This window comes from Telmatherina bonti (genome assembly GCF_933228915.1).
Source record: "Telmatherina bonti genome assembly, chromosome: 2".
NCBI lineage: Eukaryota > Metazoa > Chordata > Actinopteri > Atheriniformes > Telmatherinidae > Telmatherina > Telmatherina bonti.
In genome coordinates, this window is record NC_136620.1 from 21,395,581 (window position 1) to 21,403,080 (window position 7,500).

A 7,500-nucleotide genomic window follows, 5' to 3' on the forward strand; every position below is an offset into this window, starting at 1 on the left:
TTAAATTTAGTTGGTCTTATATTCACGCAGTGTCTGCATAAGTTGGGTCATGTTGTCACCGCCATATGCAGGTCTGCGGAGGGTTGACGCACACATCTTCCAGACCAGACATGCCCCAATGCAGCATTTTTAGGTGAGATTACACCCTTATGAAAGGCCAGTTTTGATAATGTGTTTCTGGATGTTTGTGCAGAGTTTGTATAGTAAACATGGAAGAAAAACTGCAACTCGATGCCGTAAAACTACATTTGAACGTGAGAACACATTTCTTCTACATCAGCTGGGCCAACCCTACCATATGCAGACGCCGCACAATATATCTTTAATGTCTCTAGCACCTCAGTTTAGTTGCTTTTTTGTTTTGTTTTTTTTTAAAAGGAAAAAAGGTTGTTATCTAGCTATTGCATGATTAATAATTCCTGTTTAATCAAAGTGTCCCTCCAACCAGAGAAACTGTCAAATCTGGTCTGTTTGAATCAATGAAAAAGTTTTAGATGTTTATAAAAAGTTCACAAAAGGATCCCATTGAGACATAACAGAAACATGCAATCAATATGAATAAATGTCTTGCATGATATAATTAAAAACAATGTCTTTGTATGTCACTGGGAGCCCCATCATGCCCTAAAGCAGGTCCTCCAACTCTGAACAAGTCTGCCTGCTGAGGTCCCAAGCAGCCAGCTGTCATGACAAAGCAAAACTTCACTTTAAAAAGCTCTCTTCACTCCTGCATTATTGATCATTCCTGATATTTTTAGCAAGCTGGCCTGTGACGTCCCTGCTTCCACAAAGTTATGCAAGATTGTTATGAATAATTCAATTTTTTTTTTTAAAGAATCACAACTTAAATGCTGCAGCAGGAGCTCAGGAGTTGCAGATTGAATGTGACATGATCAGTGAGCGTGTAGTCTCCGTGTTTTGCCATATAATTTAATTATTTAACACAATGGGACCAGCTAGGAACAAGGAAGAACATAGCTGGGAACAAATGGACTGAACAGGTTTTATTAGAGGGCCACCCAAGAAACCGAGAAAATAATTAGCAGGACTTTATCAGACTTTTGTTAAATGTAACAGTTGTGGCCATTACACCAAGTCTTGGTGTTTGCAATTACATGGCTGTGGGAGGGGAAGTTGTTACTCTCCCATTTTATCTTTTTCCTCCACTTGAGAACCACAGTGGGTGTTAAACAACAGCATGAGTTCACACCGCACGTGGCCTGCAAGCCTCCTCACAGCAGGGGGTTTTGTGCATGTGTGTGTTTCACCAAATTATGTTGATCTGCACATGTTTTCAATTGCTATTTATGTACTTGTTGTCTATGAGTGCCTGTATGAGCATATTTTATAATCCCCCTGCATCATGTGAGGATTTTATATATCCTCAACATAAAGCTTCAGCTTCTCTACAAAATAATAAAAAGGTGATCAGTCTTGCAAGAATAAGAAGTGTCTGAATAAATGCTTGACACCCACATTCAAACACATATAAATGCCTCCTTGTTTCTATCTTTTAAACAGGAAAAAGGGAGTGGTGGGGTCAGATTTTCAGGAACACAGCTGAAATAGTCAAACTGAAATAGCTTAGGTTATCTTCACAGATATGGGCTTACTCTCCAGTACAATGAAACAAACACACATATACAGTCTTAATATCACATATTCACACACCAATGTCCTCGTACTTCTACAAGACGAACCTTTCAAAGTCTAGACCTAAGCTAGATATAAAGATTGTGTTTATTGGAACCCTGTATGGTCTGTGAAATTGATACAAAAATTTAACTGACAGCAAATATTCCTGTAATTAGTATCTTTTTTCAGGCTTAGTCTTTGAGGTAAGGTGGAACTCTTTTCTTTGCCTTATTTATATCTGGTGTCACAGTAAACTGGCATACTGTAATTGTAGTGGGGGAAATATCATAAAATTTGATAAATAAGTGCAATCTCAATTCAGACATATAGCACAAAAAACTAAACTAAACTAAACACATGCTTGTGTTGTTCCCAAACACATACCACTAATGGCACTCACACTTCCTACATTGAAGAAATTTGATATTAGAGGTCAGAGGAAACCTGACGATTCCTGGTATTGAACCCTTCGTTACAGAGGACCATCGACCTTAATGATGTGTGGGCCGACTGGTAACTCCTGGGTCATTAAATACGAGGGTGCCATGCACTTCACTTCTGATCTCACATCAGGAAAGCGATAAGCCATGTGGACCACGGCCACCACAGCTAATCAATAAAGTGTGAAGATGAAAGAGCAGGTGCTTGAAAAGTTAAGGTTAAGAGAATATATACATAGATACGAAAGGAAAGAAGAACAGGCTGCTACATCTCATATGAGAGAAATTTTGAGAGGTTGAAAGGCAACTCTTGCAAAAAGATATATAAATACGAGACCCACAAGACAGGTACACTCAGGATGACGTGTTTGTGAAGGGACTTAGAGGAAGGCCTTGCCTTAAAGTAGTACAACCACCTTCCCAAAGTCCAGCACAATGCCAGCACAGTTCAAATTGGAGTTAACAGTCACCTGTGTCAAATTCTGCTGTCATAATCTGCTGCCCTTTGACATAGTTCCTAGTAATGGGTTCTGTGTGGTTACCTGGTCTCTTACACGGGTGCATGTAACGGACGTGCGAATGTCAGCTGTGTACTCGCTCACATATGTCCATGTTTGCGCTTAAACAACAGCAACTGAAAAATAAATCCTTGCAAAAGAGATAAATAAAGCTCTGGATTGTGGCATTGCTATTATCGCTGATATGTGGACAAATGATTACAACAAACAGACTGACACTACATCTTGCTGGTCACTTCTGTGAAGACTGGAAACTAAAGAGTTGCTCATAACAACAGCTGAGTTTTACTCTACAATAAAAAAAAAAAAAAAGGCAGCTCACAATCTTCATAAACAAATGATCAAAGAGCTGCATGACTTTGGGATTGAGGCAGATCGTTGACTAAAAGTTATGTTCATGAGTGATCAGATGCTAACATCAAATCCACCCTCTGTAGCTACACGTAGATGCTATGCGTAGCCCATATCATTGACATCATACTCAAATACACACCAGCAAGATGTGAGTCATGTTTTTTCCAAATGCAAAAGCCTTGTGATTTATCAAGGAATCTGGTACCATTTCACAACTCCCGCATGCTGTGATCCAAGAATGCGAAACCAGGTGGAATGATGCAGTCAGTCAGCAAACAGTACCATCAAATCCATTAAGCCATGGAGGAAAAAGATCAGCTTGACAGACTGGATGGCATTCAGAAATTTGTTTTGAACACAATCTCTAAATTGTAGTTGCTTTTTCAAGCTGTAAGTGAGGTACTGAAAGGTGACAAGTATCCAGCCATTAAACTAGCAGCGCTTTGGTTTAAGAAACACTGCGAGCCAGAGGACAAAGATGAAATGTTTACATTCGAGATTGGACGATGGAGCTCTCAAATAAACTGTCCCAAGCTTAAGACTTTCTTTGTCTATGTTTCAAGTCCCTCAAGATGTTCACAGCAGAGGAGAAAAATAATGTCTACGATTGGGCTAAGCGACTTTACAGGGAATGACACAGAGCGCTTACTCCACCTCCACTTAGGGAGCCCGAGGCTAAAGCTCTAGGAAGGCCTACATAGCACCAGCATCTATAATAATCTGTTGTTCCTTAATCTGTTATTCCTTTCAGGCTGTTCCAGCCTGAAATAAATACCCTGGAGACCCAGTTTTTCAAGACAATAGGTTATTTACAAGCGGTGGGAAATGAATTTAAAAAAATAAAATAAAATAAAATAATCAAATATTGGAATTTTTTGTTGCACATTTTTAAATCTATTTTTTTGTTTAAAAAAAAAATTAAAATAAATAAAAAACAATACATTATAAGATTTTTGTCACTTCTATTATTTTTTTTATTCTTTTTACTTGTCTTCTTGGGCATTATAGCAGCAGAATGATGGTCTGGCTACTGTGTTGTTTTTTTCTTAATTGAAATCAAGAAAAATGACGAGCAAAGAAGTTCTGTACATACGACATCAAAAATCTCCCCTCTGTCTACCAAGTTTGCAAGAATGATTTGCTGCAACCCGGTGAACGAGCCAACTAGAGTATATTACAATTCTGCAAGTCAAACATCTTACATATCAAGATACAGACAGGGGAATGGAGACTAGACTACGTAACTAGTCTACAAAAAAAGAAGATAAACAGCTGGTTTGGATGATATAGATAAATGTTTGCTTAAAATTGCCTGTCATACTTGCATTGCCAATATCCCATATGTTTAATTTGATTCTGAAAGTTAGCTTATTTCCCTAGGTTTGGGAATCTGCCCAGGTTGTGTCCATTGTGTAAAATAAACAAAGTATTCTGCCAGTGCTGAGTAAGTTGATGGAAAAGGTAGCTTTAAAACAGACACTAAACTTATTTTACATGTAATGAATTCAATTCAGCCTGTAGAGCTGACCATTTAACTTGCACAGCATTTTCTTATATTGAAAAAAAAGATGGCTGGAACTAAACTTTTTTTTGTAAGTTCTGCATTTGATGTTGCATATCGTCCAATGGTCATATCGTCCTATTATCATAGTAGTTAACTGTTTCACTTGAAGGTGAAATGTGACACTACTGTACAGACTGAGGTCACATTGAAAAACATTAAATCTGTCTGATTTATTTCGGACCACATATGAAAAACAAATAATAAAAAAAAAAAAAGATAGGTCGATTTTGCCTGTTGCGTAAATGTAGCCTCAGCTAGTAAGTAACTAACCTCTGTACGACGGAGCTGATTGTGTGGGCTCGGCATCCCCTCACAAGGATCACCGTTAACTGCTAAGTTGATGGTTAAGGCCAAGTGCAGCTAAAGGTGGTGAATATTCTTCCTTTTTGTGGCAAATGCACCATTTTCTCCCCAAGGCCACCACAATGGTAATATCATTCTGGCAGCAGGACTCAAATTTTCTTTTTCTTCCTTGGCTTCATAAGGATATAAACAGCAGGGAAGTACTTTGATCAGAATATGTGGAATTTAATCTGAGGACTGTGTGGAGCTCAATTTAGCAGGCTAATACTAAGAGATGGAGAACAAAAACACATAATTGGGGGAGTAGAGAAAAAGACCTAAAGTATTTTCACAGCACATTCAGCTGAACTGCTGAGAGTCCTTTGTGGCGTCCTTGAGCGAGACTGAGGAATGGTCATGTAAAATGATTCAGAAGCACAAGTTTGATACTTGAATAGGAAATTACCTCCCCTCTCCTCATTACTCTGGCAAAGCATTTTTAAAGGTAACTCAGTATCAGATGATCTAATCTGTTGAATTTAACCAATTTAGTCCCTCTTGGCTAAAGTCAAGGAAATGCCAGGCTGAACTGAGACACCTCATTCAAATTTCCCCAACACAACTGTGGGTGGATGAGACAGCTGCCTCACACACTTTCTCAAATGTTCTTATCCAAGTAGGAAGAAATCATTTCTGAGAAAAGACAGAAGCATTTGCCAGGTTCTTTTTTCCACATTTCCTTTGTATAAAAACAGGCGTGTTATGGATTCCACAGGTGGCCTCAGCTCGCTCCCACGGCCTTCGGTCAGATTAGGTTCACTGCTCTACTTGTGTGTGTGTGTGTGTGTGTCTGCTTTTTGATACTTCAGTAGGGACCATGTCGAATACTAGGCCCTGAGGAGCAGAGAAATTCTGAATTCAAATACATTTTAGCCAAAATTAAACCTAAAAGTAATTTACGTAGGATAATGTTAAAAATGTCAACAATAGATCAAAATTCTATACATTACTTTTGTCACCATCTTCTCCACAAAGAAATCGAGCTCAGCAGAAGAGATATGGAATGAGACATGAAGAGCAAAAACAGTAAACATTTGTTGCATTTCTTCACTGGAGAAGCAGCATCTTTGCTTTTGTTTAGTAAATCTGATGCAGAAGTTGTAACTTTGCCAATGAAAAGGTTGTATTGTCAACAATGTAGCTTCTATTGCAGTTTCAGCTTTTTGCTACGGTGTCTTTATAGAAATTATTTTTCTGAGCTAATTGTGCACATGCAAAGTGGGATCTCATATTGTAAACAGCCCAGGCAGTCATATGGTGTCAACAAAAGGTTCAAAATTAGCCAGTGATTTAATATTTCAACAAGCACAATTTAGTCACACTAAATCCCTACATGGACATTTAAATGAACATACTGTCTTTAAACCAGTCCATGCAGAGTGGGGGACACGCGTATATGCAACACCACCCACAATGCTATGGACACTGAAATATTCAGCTCCTAACTTTTACAATGGAAGATGGTTTCACAAAGCAAAGCAATGTTCTTTAGGTGCCTGTAAGTTGACATGTCTTAATAGCCTGTTCTTTAATAAGACTTTCGGTCTTTATTTACCTGACAAAACAAACAAAATAATGGGACTGAGGGCAGCTCTGTTCAAGACTTCGCTGTAGACACACAAACACAAAAAAAGACCTCTTGGTTATTTATTGTTAGAAAAGTTTCTTGTTTTCTTTTTCTTCTGTCCACATCATGGGAGCATTTATGGATAGCTAAACACAATCTAGAAAAATAAAAACTAAATATTTATATATTAACAAATTCCTCTTTTTCTTTAACAATCTGTATCATTTTTGTATGATGTTATGTTTTTAAATTTTTTAATATATTTTTATAGAACTGCAATATATTATGGATTATGAGTTTTTTTCTCATTTATATAAAGGAAATACACAGAATATCCCAAATAAATACAGCTTAAAATCTAAAATAGACCTTGACAACCAAATCTTTGTTATCCATCTCCTTTTCCACAAACACAGTTTTTCTGTATTCCCTTTATAAAACAGGAAGCACTCACAGAAATATTGCTCCGCTCATCCCACACTGCCCCGGTTAACTCTGGATGTATAGCACTAGCACATGTGTTACAGTAACAACTAACGCATGATACAGTACTACTCTCCAGCACAGTTTAGGGTGATATTCTGAGGTTCAAACTCATCTCTGCTGATAAATGGGGACCTCAGAGGATCTGTAAGTGTCTGCTTCTTTTTATTTCCTCTTACTTCTTACTCTTTTCAAGATAAGACCAACTCTAAGATAACAGGAGGGAACTTTGAGAAGGCCACAGGACAAAGTTGATCACAGCTGCAGCCCCCATCCAAGGTTACATTTCTGATCACATCGTCTGAGTCCCTGTTAAACAGCCACTTCAGAAAAAGAGAATTAATGCGTGACTAAAAAAGAAGGCGACAGAGACAAACAGACCTAACAAGGATCTGGTTTCTGGCCTCTGTACTATATATTCCAGTGGAGGTTGCACATTCCTAAGACAAGACCACATGACGGGAGCAATAAGGGTTTGGGAGAGTGGGAGCAACCATTGTTGAGCTAAATGATATTGTAGCTGAGCTGGCTAACAGTCAATCTACTGTATACATAACATTTCCTGTCTTGGACCCTGCAGCCACAAGCTTAAATTCA

General features: G+C 38.2%; 1 protein-coding gene across 6 annotated transcripts in view; it reads right to left on the reverse strand.

The window, feature by feature from the left end:
- Positions 1-7,500, reverse strand: part of LOC306763738 (unconventional myosin-IXAa-like) — a 134,135-nt gene that overhangs the window by 43,480 nt on the left and 83,155 nt on the right. The window lies entirely within an intron of this gene.